The 25273-nt window shown below is 35.8% G+C and overlaps 1 protein-coding gene across 1 annotated transcript in view; it reads left to right on the forward strand.

Annotated features, from left to right (window-relative positions):
- LOC136030120 (DNA polymerase eta-like) overlaps positions 1-25273 on the forward strand; it is a 200297-nt gene that overhangs the window by 30861 nt on the left and 144163 nt on the right. The gene's annotated exons all lie outside the window — the stretch shown is intronic.

The following is a 25273-nucleotide window of genomic DNA, read 5'->3' on the forward strand; positions in this document are numbered from 1 at the left end:
CTCCCCCATACGTGATGCCCGTAGATCCGCCCATTTGCAAATTCTGCCATTTTATATACCTAACATATCACATCAAATCTGATAGGTTTGCTAATACTATCATATTACGTCCATCCGTTCGGTGGCTTACGGTCTTTGTTAGGCTCTCTGTAATTAGCAATTTTAATAGATTTGGTGATTCTGTCAGTCTTGATGTGTCTATTGGCAATTTCGGTGGTTTGACGGGTTCTTGATTACTTTTTTTGCCAATTAAGGTAATTTCTATGCCCCGAACAACAAGACACTAACAAAAGACAACCAGATCTGGTCGATTTACTGGCCCCAGTTCGTGAGTATATTTGAGAAATGTTTCCTTGGCTTTTTCTGATCCGTAATTGACCTAGGCACGTAAGCAGGTGGATCCCATCGACCAAAGTTTCAAAGTTGTTGCTAAGCTTTCCAAAGTTTCACGCAAATTATCCTCTTTTTGATATTATTCTTGTATGCTACCTCTTCAAAGCAAACTCCTTGCCTGCCAGAACCAAACATCCACAACTGGACTGCTAAGTAAGTAAAAGTATGACGGCACTAGAGCCTCAAGGTCCAAACTGGCGGTGCTGATCTCCGTTTCGTGCCCCTTCAGCCACTGGACTGCTGTTTCAACATTATTCAATAATTAAATATAGAATAATTTAAAGCCTACAAAAAACCCGTAGCGTTCAATTATATCGTTATTTACAAGTTTTCTTGGTCTCTTTTTGTTGTCTCAAATCAAATTGATCATTCGAATTCTGGGTTGCTTATAATAAATGCCAAGGAGCTTTACAAACGACAAATTGGAACCAATTTGCTCGTTTAAAGATATAAGATATATATGATTAATTTAAAAATATTCTTTGTCTATCGTCCTGTGCCCATGTTTTGATAGCCTTTTGGCCCCCATTTCGCTAGTATTTCACCATTTCTTTGTTGTTTTTTTTATGTGTTGTTTACTTGAGCCATATTCTTCTACTTTGTCATCATTTTTACGACGACATACATATATGTTTTTGATAGTATACCCAACTTCATGAGCTCTCACCTCCGTTAAGATTTACAGTTTTGTTGTTGCATTAAACACATTAAATTAAAGAGTTGAAATAATATGAAGTTTTTCGATACAATGTAAAGAGCAAAAAGTCTTAAAAAAGTAGATATTGTCTTATTTAAGATTAATTTAAAAGACTTTTTCCGCAAAACAAGTTTTTCGAAGAAAAGTAAAGAGCTCCATTAAGCCAAGAATGAGCAAAAATAAAAACAAATAAATGAAACTCTAAACGAACAGGAATTAAAATAAATAGCCAAGTCAAACTCAAAACAATCAAAATTTAACATGACTAGGGCTTATAACCCCTATGCCTTCTCAAGACCAGAACACAATTTACGCCTTACAGAAAAAAAAACAACAAAAAGAAAAAATCACCGTGTATTGTCAATTTCATTGACATATACTAATAATTTACTCCTCAAAAGGTTTGATAATTTTTTATTTGTGAAAGTAAGAAAAGTGAAAATATTTCAAACGTATTTTGTTGTTGTTTTTTTTTTTCAATAAAGTGCAAATTGTGTTCTGGTCATGACAAGGCCTGGGGGTTATCAGCCCTACTCATGCTAATTTTTGCTCGTTTTATGTTTCACTTGGCTATTTATTGTAATTTCTGTTCGTTTTGAGTGTCATTTTTTTTGCTCATTCTTGGCTTGATGGAGCTCTTTACTTTCTTCGAAAAATTTGTTTTGTGGAAAAAGTTTTTTTATTAATTTTTGTTCGTTTTTATTGACATTTTCATGGAAAATGGTCTTTTTCATGGAAAAAAAATATTTTATATCTTTTCAGTTTTTGTGGCACTTGGTATTAACCAAGTGACATATAGCGATCGCAAATTCTGTCGGTCTGCCTGTCGGTCTGTCCGGGTTTGGCTACTTTAGGCACTTCCAGGTAAGCTAGGACAAAGAAATTTGGCTGGCATATCAGGGACCGGACCACATTAAATTAAATATTTAAATTTTTAACACATTAAGAATTTTTCTCCATTTGACCCTCGGGGGGAGGGAGGAGTGGGGGCCGGTTAATTCGGAAAAAATAGAAACAATAAAGTATTTTTAAGTTACGAACGGGTGATGGGATCTTAATGAAATTTGATGTTTGGAAGGATATCGCGTCCCAGAGCTCTTATTTTAAATCCCGACCAGATCCGGTGATATTGGGGGGGGGTTGGAGGGGGAACCTAAAATCTTGGAAAACGCTTAGAATGGAGGGATCGGGATGAAACTTGGTGGGAAAAATAAGCAGAAGTCCTAGATACATTACTATTGATTGACATAACTAGAACGGATCTGCTTTGTTTGGGGGAGTTGGCGGGGGGGGGGGGGTAATTATGAAAAATCAGAAAAAATGAGATATTTTTAACTTAAGAAGGAATGATCGGATCTTAATGAAATTTGAAGTTCGGAAGAATATCGTGTCTCAGAGCCCTTATTTCAAATCCCGACCAGATCCGGTGACATTGGGGGGAGTTGGGGGGGACCTAAAATCTTGGAAAACGCTTAGAGTGGTAACTCTAAGTTAGAAAACTTGGTGGTAAAAATAGTCAAAAATACATGATTGACATGACCGGAACGTACCCTCCCTCTTTGGGGGATTCGGGGGAGAAGGGTTGATTCTGAAAAATTAAAAAAAAATTAGGTATGTTTAACTTACGAAGGAGTGATCGGATCTTAATGAAATTTGATGTTTAGAAGGATATCGTGTCTCAGAGCTCTTATTTTAAATCCCCGACCGGATCCGGTGACATTGAGGGGGAGTTGGGGGGGACCTAAAATCTTAGAAAAGGCTTAGTGTAGAGGGATCGGGATGAAACTTGATGGGGAAAATAATCAAAAGTCCTAGATACGTGATTGGCATAACCGGAACGGATCCGCTCTCTTTGGGGGAGTTGGGGGGGGGGGGTTGTGAGGTATTTTTAACTTACGAAGGACTTATCGTAATGAAATTTGATATTCGGAAGAAAATTCTGTCTCAGAGCGGTTATTTTAAATCCCGACTGGATCCGGTGAAGGGGAAGTGGGGGGGGGCGGAAACTAAAATCTTGGAAAATGCTTAGAGTGGAGGGATCAGGATGAAACTTGCTGGGAAAAATAGGCACAAATCCTAGATACGGGATTGACATAACCAGAACGGATCTGATCTCTTTGGGGGAGCTGGGGGAGGTTAATTCTAAACAATTAGGAAAAATGAGGTATTTTTGACTTAGGAAAGAGTGATCTTATCTTATTGAAATTTCATATTTAGAAGGACCTCGAAACTCAGATCTCTCATTTTAAATCCCGACCGGATCCAGTGTCATTAGGGGGGGGTGGAAATCTTGGAAAACGCTTCAAGAGGAGAGATCAGGATGAAAATTGGTGGAAAGAATAAACACAAGTCCAAGATAGGTGACTGATATAACTGGACCGGATCCGCTCTCTTTGGTGGAGTTGGGGGGGGGGAGGAGTAATTCGGAAAAATTAGAAAAAATGAGGTATTTGTAACTTACGAACGGGTGATCAGATTTTAATGAAATTTGATATCTAGAAGGATCTTGTGCTTTAGAACTCTCATTTTAAATCTTGACCAGATCTGGTGACATTGAAGGGAGTTGGAGGGGGAATCTGGAATTCTTGGAAAACGTGAAAATCGAGGTATCTTACGAATGGATGATCGGATCTTAATGAAACTTGATATATAGAAGAATTTTATGTCTCAGATGCTCTATCTTCAATTCGAATCGGATCCGATGACATATAGGGTTGGAGGGGGGAAACAGAAATCTTGGAAACCGGAAATCTTGGAAAAGCTTAGAGTGGAAAGATCGGGATGAAACTTAATAGAAAGAATAAGCACAAGCTATAGATACGAGATTGACGTAATTCGTACCGATCTGTTCTCTCAGAGGGAGCTGGGGTTGTTAATTTGGAAAAATCAGAAAAATTGAGGTATTTTAACTTAAGGACCGGTGACCGGATCTTAATGAAATTTGATGTTTAGAAGGAACCCATGTCTCAGAGCTCTTATTTCAAACCCCGACCAGATCTGTTGATATTGGGGAGTTGGAGGGGGAAACCGGAAATTTTGGAAAACGCTTGTAAATGTCGTAGATACGTGATTGACGTAACCGGACTGGATCCGCTCTCTTTGGGGGAGTTAGGTGGTGGAGTTCAGTGCTTTGGAGAGTTTGGTGCTTCTGGACGTGCTAGGACGATGAAAATTGGTAGGCGTGTCAGGGAGCTACACAAATTGACTTGATAAAGTCGTTTTCCCCGATTCGACCATCTGGGGGGCTGAAAGGAGAGGAAAAATTAGAAAAATTGATTTATTCTTAACTTACGAGTGGGTGATAGGATCTTAATGAATTTTGATATTTAGAAGGACCTCGTGACTCAGAGCTCTTATTTTAAACCCCGACCGGCATTAAGCCTCTGATTTTCCTTTTTAAGCAATCTATTGATTCTTAGAATTTTGCTAGAGCTCATACCATATGAGCTCTTGGCTCTTGGCTCTTCCGACATCGTCACAAGTGCCATATGAGCTTGTTTCTATAAGAGTCCATAATATGGATTACTATTTGTATGTTGGAGAAACTTTTTCAACAATTGTTAATACTGAGACCAGCAGTATTTTTTAATTTAATTGTGTAGATTCTGAAGTTGACCTGAAAAATAAAACTAAATATCACTCCCAGAAGGTTCTGTCTATGCTTTTTGACAAACTATTCATTTAATCTTATATGCCAGGGGTATAACTGACAACACTTGCACTTGGGCTCTTGAGGGTTGTGTCCACCTTGAAGCCATTGTTATATGCTCTTTGGACTATCGTGAACAAAATGGTTATCTCACAATTTTGATTGGATGCGTCTGGGGAAAACAGGTTGGCAGGGAGGGGGGAGGCTAGTTGGCCTATAGAATTTTGACCCTTAAAAAGGAACTAGAACTATACATTTCCAATCGAATGAGCTTCCTCTAAAGTTCAAATAACCATATTTTCCATAAAAAAGCTTATATTCCCCCGGGATTTAACTTACAACCCTGGCCTCCAGACTCTGGGGGTTTGTGATCCATGTAATCTTTGGACCGCTTTTGAACAAACGGCTATCTCAAAATATCAGTAATAATGCACATTATAAAATATAAATTTCTGAATATAATAGCTATAATATATAATTATCAGTTATTATTCTTCTTTTAGAACAAACTTAACTTTTCTTGTGTTTTTTTTTTAACTACAACATCTGTTTTGCGTTCACTTTTCCGTTGAAGACTCAAAAGTCAATAAAATCCTTTCATCCTACGACATTGAACGACAAAGCACTTTAAAATGTTTTAAGTTTTTGAACTTCAATAAATAAAAATTATTAAAACTTTAAGGAATATTTATCAGTATATGCATACTAAACTGACAATCCACAGCCATTTTTTGGGGGGTTGTCAAAGACATAATTTCCGGATCTTTCAACTACGCTGAACAAAATGAATATCTTAAAATTTTGATTTGATGTGTTTTGGGAATTGATGGGTTTAGGAGGGGGGTGTCCTCTAATCAGTTTTGACTAATAAAAGGGTACCAACCCTTTCAATTTCCAATCAAATGAGCCTTTTCCGAAGTTTCTACGACAACCAACGGCCATCTCAAAATTTCTATCAGATATATTTCAGGAAAATACGAGGTTTTTGGGGGGAGGGTGGCATCCACCCTTTGATCAATATCAGTTTTGAAAAGCACACTAGAACTTCTGATTACCATTCCAACCAGCCCCCTCCGAAGTTTATACGATTAACCTTTCTGTATAAATCTTATTTGCCCCCGGACATAATATATAACCCTTGCCCTGAGGGCTGTGGGGGGGTTGTCATTTTCAAATACATAATTTCCAAACCTTTCAATTACGTTGAACAAAATGGCTATTTAAAAACATTTGATTGGATTTGTTTTGGGAAATGGTGGGCGTGGAAGGAGGGGTTAGTTACCCTCCAATCACGTTCGACCATTAAAAAAGGCACTAGCCCTTTAGATTTTTAATAGAATGAGCTCTTTTCGAAGTTTCTATGACAACAAATGGCCATCTCAAAATTTCTATCAGACGCATTTCGGGAAAATGCAAGGTTTGTTTGTGTGTGGGAGGGATCCACCCTTTAATCACTCTGAATCTTAAAAAGGCCGCTAAAAATTCGGACAAACAATCCAGTGAGCCCCCTCAGAATTTTATACGATCACCCTTTCTATATATATATATATCTTATATGCCCCAGGGTATAATTTACAACCCTTGCCCTTAGGGCTCTGAGGGGGGGGGCTTTCATCCTCATAGACATAACTTCCTGACCTTTTATAACAAAATGGCTATCTCAACATTTTGATTGGATGTGTTTGAGGATATGGTTGGTGTGGGAGGGGGGGGGTTAGTTGACCTCCAATCATTTTCGACTATTAAAAAAGCACTAGCCCTTTTTAATAGTGATTTTGGATGTGATTGGATGATGAAATTCCTCCGAAGTTTATACGATCACACTATCTATATATATATATCTCTTAAATGCCCCCGTGACAAAATTTACAACCCTTGTCCTGAGGGCTCTGGGAGGGAGCGTCATCTTTAAAGACATACTTTCCGGACCTTTAAACTATGTTGAACAAAATGGATATCTCAAAATTTTTATTGGATGTGTTTGGGGAAATGGTGGACGTGGAAGGAGGGTGTTGGTGCCCTCCAATTATTTTGACTATTAAAAAGGGCAATAGACCTTTCAATTTTCAAACGAATGAGCCTTTTTCGAAGTTTTCTTACGACAATAAATAGCCATCTTAAAATTTCAATCAGATGCATTTCGGGAAAATACGAGGTTTCGGGGGGGGGGCTATCCACCTTTTGATCACTCTCAATCTTGAAAATGACATTAGAACTTCAGATTACCAATCCAACGAGCCCCCTGCGAAGTTTATACGATCACCCTTTCTGTATAAACCTTATATTCCCCCAGGGCATAACTTACAACCATTGTCCTGAGGGCTGTGGGGGATTGTAATTTTCAAAGACATAATTTCCAGACCTTTCAATTACGTTGAACAAAATGGCTATCTAAAAACATTTGATTGGATGTGTTTTGGGAAATGGTGGGCGTGGGAGGAGGGGTTAGGTACCCTCCAATCACGTTCGACCATTAAAAAGGGCACTGACCCTTTAGGTAATATATCCAGGGCACTAGCCCTTTAGGCAATATCCAGGCGGCAATGCCACCTGGATATTGTGAAACTAACACTTTTAGATACTTCCAATTTTGATGTTTTTGGCAGATTTAACTACTACTACTACTACTACTACTAATAATAATAACGACTCACTACAACATGAAGCAACTGTTGGCAAACACAGCTGCGCACGCTCCTATTCCATCCTAATCTATTCAACGCCTCCCTCTTTACACCCTCTCAAGAAGTCCCAATTTCCTTTAAATCCTTTCTTATGATCTCTTCCCACCTCAATCTGGGAGGGTCTGCTTTTCGTTTGGGTCTAGATGGTCGGACAAAAAGAACGATCTTTGGTAGTCTGTCATCCTTCATCCGCGTTTGCAGTCACGGCTCTGGTTAGGCAAACTCAACTAATTGCAATCACAATCCAAATTAACTATGTTACATCAAGATTATGAAAACTACACTGATTGGCTTTTTATTAGAAAACAGGAATAGTTACTAAATGACTAGATAATCAAAACAAGAAGTAGTCAAGCGAAAAGGCGATAACTTAGATTAATTTTTGGTACGAAGAAACACTCTTAGAAGTCGATTGAACTAGTTTGAGGATATCTTAGGCCATCTGCATTAACTTGTTCTGATTAAAAAAGGTCAATTTAAATCGGTATCGCTTTCGACCTATGAACAAATTATATAAAAAAAACTAGTTTTTTAAACTGAAAGTAAGGAGCGACATTAAAACTTAAAACGAACAGAAATTACTCCGTACATGAAATGGGTTGTCCCCTCCGCAATCCCTCGCTCTTTACGCTAAAGCTTTTAATTGTTTTAAAAAGCAAAACTGTGGCAAAGAGTCAAACTTTAGCGTAAAGAGCGAGGGATTGCGGAGGGGACAACCCATTTCATACACGGAGTAATTTCTGTTCGTTTTAAGTTTTAATGTCGCTCCTTACTTTCAGTTTAAAAAACTAGTTTTTTTTATATAATTTCTGAACGTTTTTGAATTAATGCATGTTTGATTTTGGCTCTCCACACATAAATTAATAAAATGAAATTTGCATATCAATTCCTTTTTTGGCTAAATGGCTTTCTCTTAGTTTTGATCAGACGATTTTGAGAAATAAGGGATGGGGAAGGAGGCCTAGTTGCCATGCAATTTTTCGGTTACATAAAAAGGCAACTATAAATTTTAATTTTTAACGAATTTTTTTATTAGTAAAAAATATACGTAACTTAAGAATTAACTTAAGTAACAAACTTTTATATTCATTAATTTTTATTATGTATATGAGGGGGTTTGTACCCTCGTTAATACCTCGTTCTTTACACTGAATCGTAAGTTTTGTCCTAATTCTTTAAGAATGACCCCTGAATCAGAAAGGCCGTAGAATAAATAGTTGAAATTACTAAAAATACTATAGCATAAAGAGCGAGGTATTTATCTCCTCCTAAATACATCACCCTTTATGCTAAAGTATTTTTAGAACCCCTCATATGCGTAATAATCTCTGTCCGTTTTAAGTTTCAATGCTACTCTTTACTTTCAATTGAAAAAAAATTCTATGTTTATTCTTTCATTGTTTTTTTTTGTATAGTAATTTTAGAAAATCCTGCGCCCTTTTCATTGAATTTCTGTTCCCCCATGACATATTTCTCCAAGGAAAGATCCTCCCACATAGCCCCCTCCCCTCAACCCCAGCCCCAAAACCAAAAAAAAAATCTCCTGAAAACGACTGTACACTTCCCAATAACCATTATTATATGTAAACACTGGTCGAAGTTTGTAACTTGAAGCCCCTTCCCCAGGGACTCTGGGGGAGTAAGTCATTCCCAAAGACATAGTTATTATGGTTTCTGACTATGCGGAACAAAATGGCTATCTCAAAATTTTGATCTGTTGACTTTGGAGAAAAAAAGAGCGTGAGAGGGGGCCTAGGTGCCCTCCAATTTTTTTGGTCACTTAAAAAGGGCACTAGAACTTTTCATTTCCGTTAGAATGAGCCATCTTGTGGCATTCTAGGACCACTTGGTCGATGCGATGACCCCTGGGAAAAAAAATAATAAAAAATAAACACGCACCCGTGATTTGTCTTCTGGCAAAAAATACGAAATTCCACATTTTTGTAAATAGAAGCTTGAAAATTTCGCTATAGAGTTCTCTCATACGCCAAATGCGATGGGGTGATTTTCGTTAAGATTCTGTGACTTTTAGGGGGTGTTTCCCCCTATTTTCTAAAATAAGGCAAATTTTTTTAGGCTCGTAACTTTTGATGACAAAGACTAAATTTGATGAAACTTATATATGTAAAATCAGCATGAAAATCTGATTCTTTTGATGTATATTTTAGCATCAAAATTCTTTTTATAGAGTTTCGTTTACTATTGAGCCGGGTCGCTCCTTACTACAGTTCGTTACCACGAACTGTTTGATAAGATTTCACATATAAGCAGCACATCCACTATATTCTGTTGAATACCCTGTACAAAGCTTATACTACCGAATATAATGGTGACAATCGAAGCAATAACTTATATAAAATGCGCATTAAATTTATCTTGATATAAGTTTAAATTGAGGGCGGGGATAAAAATAATAAAAAAGGCTATCGTACTTAGGAATTATAGATTGATCGTAAACTTTTGACGGTTGTAGGGCCCAGGCTCAACCCCCTGCGCTAGTGCCTGCTTATTTAAACAAGGCAAACTAACATGAAAGGAGGGGGTGACGAAGCGATCTAATGCATCTTGTTAATTAACATCATTGAGCCTGCCTACAAGACTGTCATTAAGAGTTTGCCGACAGCGTCTTGATTTGTAGTAAAAGTAATTGGGAATTTAAATTGCCCCGTGTGGCAGTAATAATATAGACATGTCCTTGATAGGAAGTTCTTTAATAAAAGTGTTTCATGGTGGAGAATCAGATTCTGTAGAATTTCAAGAAAAAAAAGACACGAAAAAGTGGAATAATGAAAAACGAAGGAATGCAAACTATCATGAAGAACAAAACCTTCAACTAGGCGGAAACATGGGAAAAGACCATAGAATGCCTCAAATTTTAAAACAGCAGATTCAGACAGCCCCTCATGCAACAAAGCGTTCTCTTCTTGTGTCATGGAGGGAAATATAGGGGAAATATCAAATTTTCAAAAAAAGCTTCGCAGAGAGCTTGAATATCTTTTTTTAGCTACAAATTGAACTTTTGGAAACAAACCAGATAAAAATGATTCAAAGTTGCCACAGTAGGTCGAGCACGATTTCACCAGTGCTTTCGATTATACTAACCCCTATTGGCCGATAATTGTTTCTAATATCATTTTCCTCTATGCCAAAGTATGCCATATTATTAAGCTCCACTACAATTTTTACAATTTTTCATTCAAATCTTAATTTTCTTATTTTGTTCCTTACCCGTCCCCCCTAAAAAAAGGCCATGAAAAATTTCAAAAGTCTTATTTATTTTCCTGTAAATTTTGGTCATCTCAAATTTGTCATGTACTCAGGTTTTTTAGGGGGGAGGGGGAGGAGTGAATGATAAGAATAAGTTTATTGATTATTTTAATAATAAGTGACTGGTAAATTGGACAAAATTGGGACTTTAGGAAAGAGCCAGGCTCCATTCCCCTCCTGCACTCGTGCCTGTCTCAAAAGATACAGTAAGATCTTTGTTTTTGGACATACCACATTTTAATAACAAAAAATGTAAAAGAGAATATATATATATATATATATATATATATATATATATATATATATATATATATATATATATATATATATATATATATATATATATATATATTATGTTTTATATATATGCATCCTGTAGGAATGTGCAAAAAAGAACAAAAACCTATCTTCTAGGTATTATGAAGTTTTTTCGAATCTCCCTATCATAAATTTTTCTTTATGTCAATACCGTACTATTAAATGCCTTGTAGAGAAATAATGCTGGATATGCATCTTCTTAGACACCATATTTGTCTAGGAAGGAGCACAGTCACCTTAACCTTGACCGTCCTTCAGTATCTAGGCAAAATAACATGGGGTGTGGTCAAGATGATAATGTAATTTTTTTGTACTGTATACACTTAAAATATTAATGTATTCTGAACAAGAATGTAAATAATAAAAATTAAAACAATAGAATCATATTTTACTTTTACAGTAATTGCTCTGTGGTATTCAGCTATTGTCCCTTATATTCGTGTGCAGACTTTATATAGGCGTAGTGCATCATAGGCCAGATAATGGGTCGAAGATATAAAGCCATAATCAGCGATATTTTTTCCATTCATTCTTGAAAAAATCCTATTGTTTGTGTTTTATTTTTCCAAACATATTTTGAAATTAAAAACAGAATAGATTTAAAATGGACTCAAAATCTTTTTCTGGAATGAAATATTGTTTAGGATGCTGAATGGTAACCTTAAAATAAATTGTTTATGCAATTTCATCATTTATTATATGTCGTTTATACAATAAATGACAACAGCCTTGCGACATGAAATGACCACTCATCATCAAAATTGTCATCGTTATTGTCATAACCATCATCATTACCGTCGGCTCCTTCCACGAGGATTTTGTCTTCTTAACTGTCGTTATCATTATCTAAAAACATCAGAAGTTTCTCCTACAAAGCTTTTTCTACCTACACTTTGCTTCTTCGATCTATTTGCTTTGAATGTATCCCCCTTGAACAGTAATCCTGTTACGTTTTGTCCTTACGGTGAGTTCCGTGGTAGATTTCCTGCTATCGTTCATACAAGTTAACCGAACCATAAACCAAAACAAACTAGCATTATATAGATAAATCAATGTCCGTGTAACTGAAACACTGTGAAATTGAGCCACAAGCAACTGAACCCCTGTAACTGAACCACTGTTTAACTGAACCCCTGTATAACCGAACCCCCGTGCAACTTAACCGTCGTATAACGGAACCACCGGGCAACTGAACCTCATTTAGCTAAACCCTCATGCAGCTCATCCCCATTTAACTGAACCCCTGTGTAACTCTACCCCTGTGCAACCGAACTACCGTGCAACTGAACCACCATGCAACTGAATCACCGTGCAACTGAACCACTGAATTCAGTTTGTCAGCATTCTAAAAATATGAGGCATTATTACTGGGCAAAATACAAGTTAAAATTGTGTTAGACACAATTAGAAAAGATTTTTTCCTTTATTGCTTGTGAAAAGGAAATACCAGCAATATTTTTAGATGGCTGAATGTATCAGCCGTCACATCATTCGGAAAATGTTTAGGAGTATCTTCAACAAAATCAAGAGGTATTATGTGATGCATCCAGTTTTACAAGACGACGTGTCTGCAATGTGTCGAGAACAGCTGAGGGTATAAACATAAAGAAATGAAGTTTAAACTTTCAAGGCATGTTGAAGGAATGTTGAAAAAAAGGCTGGAGGGCAACGAGACCCCATCCTATATACTTTTTAGCTGCGATCTCCTCAAAGAAATCTGATTAAATTCGTTATCTAGATTCACAGACGTCAAATATTTTGAATACATATGTTTATTGCTTAACATTCAGAAAGGCCTGGTCCGTCTGAAAAAAGACAAATATATCATTTAATGGTTTGTGACATCAAATCTTCCTTTTTTGCAAAAATAATACGAAACTTTTTTTTTATGAATGATCTAGACAGGCGTTTATACCATGACTTTAAGAAACAAACAATTCCAACAAGGTTGAACACGTACAGATTCTAACTTGTGTTTCACCCAATGTAAGTACGGTGACTAAGTTGCACAAGAGTTCAGTTATACGAGGATTCGGTTGCACGGCGGTTCAGTTGTACGGTTTTCCAGTTGCACGGTGGTTCAATTGCACGGGGGTTCAGTTACACGGGGGTTTAGTTAAATGGGGTTGAGTTGCACGAGAGCTCATCTAAATCGGTTCAGTTGTCAAATAATCGGGTTCAGTTGAAAAATAATCAAACAGTTTGTGGTAACGAACTGTAGTAAGGAGCGACCCGGCTCAATAGTAACCGAAACTCTAAAAACTGGAATTTTGATACCAATAGTTACATCAAAAGAATCGCATTTTAATGCTGATTTTAAATATACAAGTTTCATCAAGTTTAATCGAAGTTTTTTACTGTTTGAAAAAGTAGAGTTAAGAGAACCAGTCAAACTTTAGCGTAAAGAGCGGGGCGTTGAGGAGGAAAAGCCCCTTTCATATAAGGAGTAATTACTTTTCGTTTTGAGTTTTAATGTCGCTCCTTACTCTCAGTTAAAAACTTGTTTTTTTTATTTAATTAAGCTCAATAGGCTCGCATGTGGTAACATCCAAAAAATGGTTGCAGCATAACTCTAGAAATGTCATACTTTTTTCTCCCCCTTCAATACTTACCTGCAGGAGAAAAATATTGAAAATTTTTACTTCAGTTTTTGTGAAAACTTCATAAGAACGATATCTAATATCCATTCTGATAAAAAACTTAGCAAGTTGTAACGAATTAATTCCATTAATTTAAGAGTCGATGTTTTCATACAAAAATACTTCAGTTAATAAAATAGACTCATCTCTCTCTAATATTTTTGCTCATAATTTGTCGTTATATATTCAAGAGTGGGGCACGCTGGTGCCTTGTATTCTGGAGCAGAGTATGATGGTGCTTTATATTCTGTAGCTTTGTAGGTGGGTTTATATTCAGAGTATTTAGCTTCTCCTGTATATTAAACATCAGCATTGCATCCGTAGGGATCGGCAGTATAGGTTACTGTCCGGACACGTCCGTCTGGGAGGAGAACACGGTAGCTTCCCTTAATGTAGCCTTTCTCATCGGTGACCTGCTCATGTGCATAGTCGTTGTAGGTGTAATCGTCCTTCACAGCCCAGGGAAATTGGTATGGGGCGTAGTCGTATTTATACTAAAAAAAAAGAGAAAGGATTTGACTGTTTTTCAATGGCCGTTTTAATGAATAAGGATGCAACATCATTTTAGAATCATAATTAACTGTTAAGCCAGTGCTTGTAAACAGTATTAGTTGCAAAAAAATGTGTTTCACAGGGTAGCAACAGTGATAATAATCCCCGGAATGAGTAGAGATCAAGTCATCTATTAAGTCAACTTTAAAAAAAAATACCACAAATAATAGTTGGGTTGACAACCCTCAAAAGCCCTCTGAATGTGTTATTTTCCTTTATTGAAACCTAAATCAATTGCTTCAAAGATTGCTAACTAGCGTTTGCAAGTGTTATTCAGCTATCAATTTTCTATATGCTTTTGAATTAAATGGAACCTAAAACGAAAAATAGTGACGAAAGTAAGTGTCTTTAAAAAAAAAAAAATAATGCTAGATTGATCCAAATGAATTTATTTTAGAATTTATTTCCAGGTATTATAATATAATGATTCAATGATAATAAAGTAGAAATTAAACATTTCTAGTTCCCTTTTAAGTAACAAAAGAGACCATGCAACAACAACATGTCCTCTTCGGCCATTTTATGCCATAAAATAGTTTCTTTTTGCCTAAGCTTTAAATTGATGAGTTAGTTGTTTCTGGGTTTAGAATTAGAAGCGTTAAAACTTATAGATATATGAGGGTTATTCTTGATGAGGTTTTATCTTTCCGTAGTCATTCTGACCATCTCCGTATAAACTTGACCCAAAATTTGGGTGTTTACATCGATTAAAAGTATGTTTTTCCTTTTTCAATTATTAAAATTCTTTATCATTCTTTGATAGAATAAAATAAAAAAAACACGTTTTTTCAACTGAAAGTAAGGAGCGACATTAAAACTTAAAACGAACAGAAATTACTTCGTATACGAAAGGGGCTGCTTCCTCATCAGCGCCCCGCTCTTTACGCTAAAGTTTGACTCTTTCTCTCAACTCTTCTTTTTAAAACAGTAAAAAACTTCAGCGTAAAGAGCGGGGCGTTGATGAGGAAGCAGCCCCTTTCATATACGAAGTAATTTCTCTTCGTTTTAAGTTTTAATGTCGCTCCTTACTTTCAGTTGAAAAAACTTGTTTTTTTTATTTAATTTCTGAACGTTTTTGAATCAATGCATGTTTTGATTTTGGCTCTCCGCAGAGAAATAATTAAAACGAAATTTGCATATTTTTTGGTGGGGGCTAAATTTCTCATAATTTTGATCGAATGATTTTGAGAAAAAAGAGCGGGGGAGGAAGCCTAGTTGCCCTCCAATTTTTTGGTTAATAAAAAAGGCAACTAGAACTTTTAATTTTTTACGAATCTTTTTATTAGTAAAAGATATACGTAACTTATAAACTAGCTTACGTAAAGAATTTTTTATTCTCATGTTTTTATTACACATATGAGAGGGTTCGCCCCCTCGTCAGTACCTCTCTCTTTACACTAAATTTTAAATTTTGGCCCAATTCATTAAGAATGACCCCTGAATCACAAAAGCCGTAGAATAAATAGTTGACATTACTAAAAATACTTTAGCGTAAAGAGTGAGGTATTAGGAGGAGGTGAGCCCCTCATATGGGTAATAATTTCTGTTCGTTTTAAGTTTTAATGCTGCTCCTTACTTCCAGCTGAAAAAAACTTTTTCATATTTATTTTTTCATTGTTTTTTTTTTTAAATAATGCTAGTAAATCCTGCGCTCCCTTCATGGAAATTTTCTTCCCCCATGACAAATTCCTTGCTGGAAAGTTCCCCCAGTATATCCCCCTCTTTTCAACCCCTACCCCCCCAACCAAAAAATCCTCCTGAAAACACCTGTGCACTTCCCAATAACCATTACTATATGTAAGCACTGGTCAAAGTTTGTAGCTTTTAGCCTCTCCCACGGGGACTGTGGAGGAGTAAGTCGTCCCCAAAGACATAGTTATAAGGTTTTTCGATTACGCTGAATAAAATGGCTATCTCAGAATTTTGATCCGTTGACTTTGGGAAAATAATTAGCGTGGGAGGGGGCCTAGGTGCCCTCCAATTTTTTTGGTCACTTAAAAAGGGCACTAGAACTTTTCATTTCCGTTAGAATGAGCCCTCTCGCAACATTCTAGGACAACTGGGTCGATACGATCACCCCTGGAAAAAAAAAACAAATAAACACGCATCCGTGATCTGCCTTCTGGCAAAAAATACAAAATTCTATATTTTTGTAGATAGGAGCTTGAAACTTCTACAGTAGGGTTCTCTGATACGCTGAATCTGATGGTGTAATTTTCGTTAAGATTCTATGACTTTTAGTGGGTGTTTCCCCCTATTTTCTAAAATCACACAAATTTTCTCAGGCTCGTAACTATTGGTGCGTAAGACTAAATTTGATGAAACTTATATATTTAAAATCAGCATTAAAATGCGATTCTTTTGATGTAGCTATTGGTATCAAAATTCCATTTTTTAGAGTTTTGGTTTCTATTGAGCCGGGTCGCTCCTTACTACAGTTCGTTACCACGAACTGTTTGATCATACCTAAGAAATTGCCCCATCATTTACCTAAATACACTTCCTAATCATTTCAAACCGTTCAGATATGGCAAAATAAAGCCATAAGAATCCTTGGTACTTTCTTTCATCGTCCTAAAGGACTTCAAAGTCTTTCTGAAACAAAACTTTATTTTTATTTCTTCATATGATAAACCTATGTCAACTTAGAGATTTGCAATTATCGCTCTGGTGAATCACATATTTTTGTCACCCTCTTTCGCTCACTCGCTTTTCATCGGCTCGTTTTGGAGCTCGTTTTCACATATAACCCCTCGGTTAAATGTGAAAAGAGATAAATCTTCAATCAGATACCAAATCCCTTTTATAGCGAATAGGCTGAAATTAAATATTAAATTTAAAAATCATAATAGCTGATCACTTATAAAGACAAAATTATTAGATTATATTATCAACCTTTAATGACGGGGTTATTTTACTTGATAATTTGTTTTTAGTATTATTTTTGGAATTTCCGGGCTGGGGTAGCCTCCTTCGTCCCTCTCCTTCTATATGCTATGATTCTTCTTGTTTATTTTTTTTAGCCTTCTTTTCGAGCTCAGCTCCCTGTTGGCTTTATTGAATTATTTACGTTTGTTTATTTTATATGAAGTAAAAACCTTGCAATCTAGTCTTGAATCTAATCTAAGTAGGATCAAAATGCCGTTGGACGGAATTACTAAAGGACCTAATAGGTTGTCAGCAAGCTATTTTAAAATTCCCCAGTCTGTTAGGACACACTGCGCACGGTGGCACATTTGTGTCTTAATATATATGAAATCGTTGCAATATAAAAGCTATAATAGATTTATTTATAAACTTCGTCTGACTTAGTTGATTTGTTTCAGACTCAGTGGTCTAGATTAATGTGTTAGGGCTTTTCACTCCCCCCCTCTCCTTGATGTATTTGCCTCCCCCTCGATTTTGAAAAATAAATTTTCTTCGCGTTGTTATTGTAAATGATTCTTTAGAATATTCATTGAAAAAAAAAATGCCCCTATACATTAAAGAATACAGTTTGCCCTCCTCTGTATTTTTTTTTTTTGATTTGACCCCTCTTATAAAACTTTATACATGGATGTACATTTTTGTGTAGCTGTGCATTAACTGTTAAGTGGAGGGGCTGTGACTTCAATAAACCTTTGATATTTCTAACCCCTCCCTCTTCTCGGAATTGTGTTTAGGAGTGCCCTTTTTTCGAAGGTGATTCTATCGAGCCAATGATTTTAAAAAGCAGAGAGAAGGCTCATTCTGACGAACCTTTTTCATTTCGATCACAGTTATCTTAGAGCAGGATCTCCAATAAAATTCTGTTTTTGCCATTTTGAGCAATAAAAGCATAATTTTTGCCAAAATAGGAGAATTTTTAAAATACCACAAAATAATGGTACATATTGGGGTTAGAGTGTTTAAAAGCCTCATGAAAACTTGCTAGTTTCATAGAACCACTCTCCCACGCTACCTTGTGAGTAGTTCTTAAACAGAATATGTATTGTGCTGTCTATAATTTACTAACTATAAGGAAGTGAAAAGTAGACAGAAATCTGAAAAGAAAACCCCTTACCATCCGAAAGTAATGAGCAACATTGTGACTTAAAACGAAACAATATTATCCCTAGCATTCTACTCTTTATGCTAAATTTTAACCTGTGTTGCTGAAAGTTTAATAGAATATATATGTAATTCCCTGTGTTCCACTGACCTATTTCTTTTAAAATATTTGAACCTAAAATATTGCCATTCCGTTTTTTTTTTGAAGGCCAAGTATTTTAAATTAAATATATTTTGCTGAGTTTCGGTAGTTGTGGAAGAATTGGTAAAAATCCCACGCTTGAATGGGATTTTTTTTTCAAAGTTTAAACTGAACTTTTAGGGAAAGAGCAGGGGATTTTGCGGGAGGGGAGGTAGTCATCCTCACATAATATGTGGCATTGGCATTGTATATAAGGTTGAAATTTTTTAAGCGTTTCAAGATAACCCAAATAAATACACATTTTTCTTAGTTTCAAGGAATGAAAAGTTTCTACTACATTCTAGTGGTTTTTATGTTCGAATCTGGAAATCAGACTTACATCTGATGCTTTGTTTGCCGGCTTGTATTAAGCTGGCTTATAGTTTTTTTTTTGTACTCGGACGTGTATTCTGGACTTTTGCATTCTTGAAGGGCATCAAAAGTGGCAGCAATTAAAGTACAAGCAATGAATACCTGTAACGACAAATGAGGCTAAAGTTAGTGCATTAAACTAAAGAAAAGTCATGAAAATAAATATGTAGTACGTTCAAAATTTATATTGTGGATCATCCTCATGGGTTTATTTCTACAAGGGGGGGGGGGGTAAATATTGAAGAGATATTTAAAAAGCTATTCTGCAACCAGAAATAGTCTTTTTAATACATTTTATGGATTATAGGAGGAAGAACCTGGACTATCTTAGGCCCTCTGTCCACCTCACGGTGTATTTAAACGAGAAAAAAAGTCGATCAAAATAATTAGCTTTAGCAAGACAAGCATTGCGAAGGGAATTACCGACTGGAATATTTACCAGGTGCTAAAGACAAGGGCACCTTTTTCCGTATCACTGCTGTAATGTTTACTTCAACGGTATTCCTTTTATAAGGTTAGCTCGAGCTGTGAAAGAATGGAACAGACGAACGTCGAAGTTAGATTGGGGATAGGGACATAGAAGGGCTTTTGGAGGATTGCTTAAAAGAGTAGGGGGTTTAGAGCATGCAGTGTTGTTTATGATAGATAGATAGGTTTATTCAATTTCAAATTTAAGGCTCTTTGGCTGGGAATGCAGGGAGAAATAAATAAAAAAAAAAAAACACTAAAGAGAAAATGACGAATAGCCACTTAACGCTAGTTACCCGCCGAAAACCAAGCCAAAGCAAAGGGCCGTGCACATTTAGTAATAAAAAATTCCCACTTGGCTCAGAGACATCTACCGCACGGGGACATTAAATAAAAACAACCAAGAAATCGGAAATGATTTTACAATTTTTTCTGAAGGCATCTTATCTAAGATTCTGAATTTTGGTGCTGTCTGAATCCTCAGTATTTTTTCAAGGTGTATTTTCTTTTTCAGTGTTGTATTTAAGTCATCTTAATTCAAAAGTAACCAAGCATAGAGAAGAAATCACCTTAAAAAGTTTAATTTAAGGATTCAGCTACACATTTGAATAATAGCAAACATATAATGTAGGCACTTTTTGTTTATATTTTGCAGTAAAGGTACTGTCATTTTTCTTCTGTTCTTACTAGATGTTATCAATCAACGACTGAATGTAAAACTGATAGTTTTGATAGGCCTTGTTAGTTGTTATACAGGGTTAAAAAAGACGATCTGCCCACACTTCGTGTACAGTGAGAAGTTCAAGTAGTATGTGTTACTACTCCAGCTCTTTTCCTTGATAAATGGCTTCAAAGTCGAAATTGGTAAAGGTGATTGTCCTCGGATTAGGTAATTTGAGCTCATCAAATCAATTTTTTATTCGTATTTCCGTTGTCGTGATACCGGCAATCCATTAAAACCAACCTTGGTCTTGTTTAACCCTTTGAGAAATTGAACTCATTGACAATTTTTTACCGCAATCTAGGTAGATTGGTATCAGACCATTGATCCAGTCATGTTTAGTCATACTTGTCGGCAAAATAGCCAAGACTTATGAATTAAAATAGCAAAAAATTGATGTGAAAAGCTTGTATCCACACTGATTTGTTGGAGGAATTTTGCTCCCAACTAGACAAGGGCATATCCAGGATTTTTGTTCGGAGGGGCTGGGCTATAAACAAACTTTAAAAAACGCATCAATATTTATTTGCATTTTGTTACGTTTTTACGCGTCGGACACAATTTTCGAGGGGCGGGAGCTCAAACCCGGTATTCCTCCCTCAGGTTACGGCCTTGCAACCAGGCTAACTTTTAATGCTTTGTCTTTGTATCTTTTGCCAAATTCATCTTAGGTAGGAGAACAATTGTTCTAAGCTTCCATCTTTTCGCATTTCAAAAATGTATATCTTCAATGTTTGGTCAATTGTAGTTGATCGTCAATTTATGCTTGAAAGTTCAACTCAGTTCAACTCAGTAAATTATGTTGAAACACACTTCAAGTCAGCAAATTTTGAACTGGATAAATTGGTGCTGTAGTCGTGCGTAATTTTCATTTTATTCACAAGTGTTAATATAAAGCGATCTAGGCGTGAATTGTGCTTAAATGTAATTAGCGATTTATGTAGCGTTAATAATGAAGTTAGAACAGCAAAATGATCAATGACCAACATCGCACTGGCGATTGGTAATATCGTCAGAATCGTAATACTCCTTGTTTGTTTTATCTATTTCCAAAAAAAAAAAAAAAATAATTTCGTTAGGCAATCCAGTACCTTCAGGCTTTAATTGATCAAGCTCTTTTCTTGTAGACATGCAAAATACACCAAATCCATGTCTGAGGACAGCAATTTAGTCCTCCCTCCCTGTTTAGAGGTAGGTAACCATATTTAGTAAACATAACGCAAAACTATATTTATTGACTTATCAATTTCGTATCTAAACCACTGTAAGTAAGGAGCGACCCGGCTCAATAGTAACCGAAACTCTAAAAAATGGAACTTTGATACCAATAGTTACATACAAAAATTGCATTTTAATGCTAATTTTAAATATATAACTTTCATCAAGATTAGTCTTATTTATCAACAGTTACGAGCCTGAGAAAATTTGCCTAATTTTCGAAAAAAGGGGGAAACACCCCTTAAAGTAATAAATCTTAATGGAAGTCACACCATTAGATTCAGCGTATCAGAGAACCCTACTTTAGAGGTTTCTAGCTCTTATCTGCAAAAATGTGGAATTTTGTAATTTTTGCCAAAAAGAATGATCACGGATGCATGTTTATTTTATTTCTTTCCTCAGGGATGATCGTATCGACCCAGTGATCCTAGAATGCCGTGAGGGGCTAATTCGAACGGAAATTAAAAGTTCTAGTACCCTTTTTGAGTAACCACAAAAATTGGAGGGCAGCTAGGCTCCCTTCCAGACTCATTTTTTCCCAAAATCATCGGAGAAAAATTTTGAGATGGCCATTTTGTTCAGCATATTCGAAAAAGCTAATAAATATGCCTTTGAGAACTACTTAATCCCTCACAGTCCCTGGGGGAAGGGCTATAAATTATGAACTTTGCCCATTAATTACATATAGTATTGGTTATTGGGAAGTATAAAAATGTTTTCAGGGGGATTTCTTCTGGTGGTAGGGGGGGGGGGGGGTCGGAGGGAGAGGGTTTACGCTGGAGGATCTTTCCATGGAGGAATTTTTCATGGGGAAGATAATTTCCATGAAGTGCTGGATTTCCCAGCATTAATTAAAAAACAATCAGAAATTAAACAAAAAACAAGCTTTTTCAACTGAAAGTAAGGAGCAACATTAAAACTTAAAACGAACAAAATTTATTCCGTATACGAAAGGGGCTGTCCCCTTCTCAACGCCCCGCTCTTTACGCTAAACTATTTTATTTAAAAAAAAGCGGAGTTGTGAGAAAGAGTCAAACTTTAGCCTAAAGAGCCGGGCGCTAAGTAGGGGACAGCCCCTTTCATATACGAAATAACGTCTGTTCGTTTTAAGTTTTAATGCTTCTCCTTACTTTCAGTTGAAAAAACTTGTTTTTTTATATTTAATTCGACTGAATACTGAACTAATTATACGATTGACTTTTTGTTGCGTTCAAATGAGGAACTATAGACTTTGTTTTGTCTGACAGTTGTAAAAGCTGTAATATAAATTTAAAAGTCAAACTGATTGACGCCATTTTATGCCAATTAAAGAAAATGCATGTTAGATAGGATTGTCATACACCCTTTACATACGGGAGAGTCCGTGTATTCCATTACTCAGTCCCATGCTACCATTTATCTGAACTTCGTCTTTTTGTCCCCCTGTATTCTGTGAGGCAGCCGACGTAAGAGGATCTACATGAAATCTCATATTGGCTTTGCATGATTAGCGAATACACGTTAAAACATCTTTTGCATGTTACCCCGAATCATGCTCGTCATGCACGGCCAGTTGTACAGTTTACGAGAGGTTGGAATCACGCGTGTTATATTCTTATCAAACTCCTCACTCTTCTGATTTGTAGAAGGAAAAGCTTGAAGTCAGCCGAAAACCTATGAGGATTAAGCAGTTAGCTCTCTGATGAGCCTAGAAAGACGTTCTTTTTCTTTTCTTATAGGAAGTCCCTTTATGAATTAAAAGCCTCGTTTAATTTCGGAAGTCCAAGTGTTCGAAAAATAAACGGAGTTGATGTCTTGAGACTGTTTGATTAATACAGACTTTGCCGACTATGGTGATTATATTTCCACATGATAGTGCCAAGGAACCAAGGCCATGGCTAGAGGGGAAGGCTATCAGGTTTGAGTTCCTCGCTCCGAAATTTTAGTCTGACTCGTAAAAAAGTAGCAAAATTGCATATAAATAAATTTATGCGTTTTTCTAAAGTTTCCTTTGTACCCACCCCTCCTTCTGAAAAGAATAACCCTCCCAGCGCGAAAGTCCTGGATATGCCCTTCTAAGGAACACTTTTGTTGAACATGCTAGAGAGAGACTAATGTGGAGCATAAAATAGCCAAATAGAAAGTAAATGCTGTACTTTGATTGGAGAAGGTGGATCCTTTTCAAACAGTCGTGAATAATAATATGCAGTACAAATCACATAAATCTTATCCTGATTCAAAATATATAAAACTAACTAAGCTTAAAATTACCTAGAAAAGTTTCCTATTTAATTTCGCTTCTTGTTTAAAATCATATTCCGGGCCGTATCCAGAAATTTATGGTGCTTCTGCTCCCCTTGAACCCCCCACCCTTGGTTTGTATGTTTAATGTTTGTACAACAGTCCTTCGAAAATGGTAATCAGCCTGAATAAAGTGCCTACCTTAAAATCTTTCTGCTGGTGGAGGGTTCTTAAATTCGAAAACTCAGTTACACAAATGTTGTAACCTGAAATTATGATAATAAAATTACTTTCATTTTTCTTTAAAATGATTTTTGACAATGAACTTTAGAAAGAACGCCCATGAACGAACAACAATGAACCCCCACTCTTTACGCTAAAGTTTGTTACTGTTCTAAAAAGTAGAGTTGAGAGAAAGAGTCAAACTTTAGCGTAAAGAGCGGGGCGTTGAGGAGAGAATAGCCCCTTTCATATACTGATTAGTTTCTGTTCGTTTTAAGTTTTAAAGTCGCTCCTTACTTTCAGTAAAAAAAATTGTTTTTTTTTTATTTAATTATATAAACGATCTATAACAGCCGTTAATTTTTCATGGACTGCATAAGGGTTTTGGGACGGATACACCGACGGTAGTTCTAAGAATTAGAACTACTTTGCCCAATGGCTCCAAAATGGTGCTTATTCATTTAGAAAACTCAAAAATACATTATTAGAGTTTCGTCTAGTGACTTATGGTTGATTATTTTGCAGTTTTGTAAAAAAATACTAATTCTTTCAAAAAGTGTAATTATAAAAAAAAAACGATCGTGAATGGCAAATCAGTTCCCTAAAAACTTATTTTGTTGATGCCGAGTCAAAGCCAATTGATTTGGATTTCTTGTAGTCTTGTTCGAACTAAAATCTGAGCTAGTAACTAAGAATGTTTAGTAAAACAGGAGTGTATTTATAAATTATGGGCAATGCCTGTTCTTGTCCTAGTGAATACTTGGTCGGCGAAGACCAAAGCGAAGAAAAGGGTAACCCTGTCTTACTTAACTGTTCGACTTTTGATTTGAGAAGACGGGGATACAAATTTGTGTGTAATCTTGGATTTCATTTTAAACAGCTCTTTCGTTGTCTTCTTTATATTCAATGATTTGGTGAATGAAATTCCTCAATATTACACTACCCTCCTACTTCCTACTTTTATTATGAGTTGCATTTCACTGACTAAGTAAATCCTCAAGAACAAAATGTCATCAATGAGTCTTTGGAGATAAATTCTGGAATTCTGGGAAAAGTTTTTAGTTTAGAGAATTCTTGTAAAGTATTCTGGATAGTTTCATACCTTTAAAATTCCTTTTGTGTAAAAAAAAAAAAAAAAAAAAAAAAAAAAAAAAAAAAAAAAAAAAAAAAAAAAAAAAAAAAAGAAAACATTGAAAGGTGACAAAAGTGGTTTCTCACAAAGTGTAAATTATTTTTGTTAATTTTTTTTTTGTGAAATTTAGGATAAAAAGTGTTTAATCAAAAACCATAAATTTCAGAATATTTTTTATTTATATTATGTAGCTCCATATTGAAGAGGATGTTGAGATTATTAAAATGGACGGGTCATATAATGTCATGATAAACAAAGTAAATGTATCTTATGTATTATAATTAAATATCCGATTTACAATATAAAAATAGTTGACTTCAGGAATTTAATTTCTTTCTTTCTAATATTTTGGCTTATGAGTTGTTCCTTTGTATTCTGGAGTTGGGTAAGCTGGTGCTTTGTACTGTGAAGCAGGATATGCAGCCTTGTATGCTGGCTTATACTCGGGGTATTTAGCTTCACCAGTGTACTGAACTTCAGCATTGTATCCATTGTAGGCATCAGCTGTGTA

Source organism: Artemia franciscana, chromosome 8 (assembly GCF_032884065.1).
Source record: "Artemia franciscana chromosome 8, ASM3288406v1, whole genome shotgun sequence".
Classification (NCBI taxonomy): Eukaryota; Metazoa; Arthropoda; class Branchiopoda; order Anostraca; family Artemiidae; genus Artemia; species Artemia franciscana.